Source organism: Arachis ipaensis, chromosome B03 (assembly GCF_000816755.2).
Source record: "Arachis ipaensis cultivar K30076 chromosome B03, Araip1.1, whole genome shotgun sequence".
Lineage (NCBI taxonomy): Eukaryota > Viridiplantae > Streptophyta > Magnoliopsida > Fabales > Fabaceae > Arachis > Arachis ipaensis.
This window is the reverse complement of record NC_029787.2, coordinates 22,693,032-22,694,207: the sequence shown is the minus strand read 5'-3', so window position 1 is coordinate 22,694,207 and position 1,176 is coordinate 22,693,032.

The following is a 1,176-nucleotide window of genomic DNA, read 5'->3' as shown; positions in this document are numbered from 1 at the left end:
AAAAAAACTTCAAAAAACTAAAAAAATTATATTTTTCATTTTGAAATAATTGAAATAAGTAACCTGGAATTTAATTTTTTTTTCCTTCTAATTTTTAAATGAGAAGCAAATTGAAGCACCGAAAAATAGCATCATCTGTTTCAAAATAATTCAAATAGTTTTCTTTTGATGTGTACAAACAAAACGTTCGCAAAAACTAAAACTAACTTATAATTAGGAATGGTAATTGGTCTCCATGCTCTCACCCCGTCCCCGTTCAATTTTCGCGACGGGTAGTGGAGACCCCATATCCGCCAGAGATCTGGGTATTCGTAGATATCTGCGAATTTAAAAAAATATAAGAAAAAACTTGAAAAAACAGAAAAAAAAAATTTGAGAAATATAATCAAAATCATAGCAATTAGAATCAGAAATATAAATTAGAGTTAACAGAATTAAAATCACAGCAAATAATTAATATAATCAGTATAATAACAATCAGAATCAGAAATATAAATTAGAGTTAACAGAATCAAAATTACAGTAAATAATTAACATAATCAGTACCAAAGCAATCAAAACATAATTAAAATTACAGTAATTAGAATCAGAAATATAAGTTAGGGCTAAGAGAATCAAAATCACTTTAAAGAGATTCTGACGCGAAGAAAGCGAAGTGGCTGATATTGCTGGACGACGAACAGGCTTTGACGACGAGGAAGCCCTGACGGGAAGACGACGAAATGCAAAGATAGCGAAAAGGCTCTGACGCGAAGATAGGACTTAGGCACGCGATGACGCATTACTATGGTGAGTCGGTGACCAGTGACCTCGAGAGTGAGAGTAGAGGATTTTGGCGGTAAGAAGGCGGGGTAGGAGGTGGCAGACGACGAGAAGACGTGGTGAAGTAGTGCCTTTTTTTTGTTGCTCGACTTCAAAAACTCATCATCTGTCCAGAAATATCTCACATCGTCTTACGAGACAAAATTTTCATAAAAGGAACATTAGTAAAATTATATCAAAGATTCAGAGCTAATGATTTCTAAAGTTGTTCTTAATTTTTAGATTCTGTCCTCAGCTAACGGTTTAGTGAATATATTAACAAGTTGTTTTTCTGATTTTATAAATTAAATTCCAATATTACTCTTTTGAACATATTTTTTAATTGAGTGATATCTCATCACTTAAATGCATTTT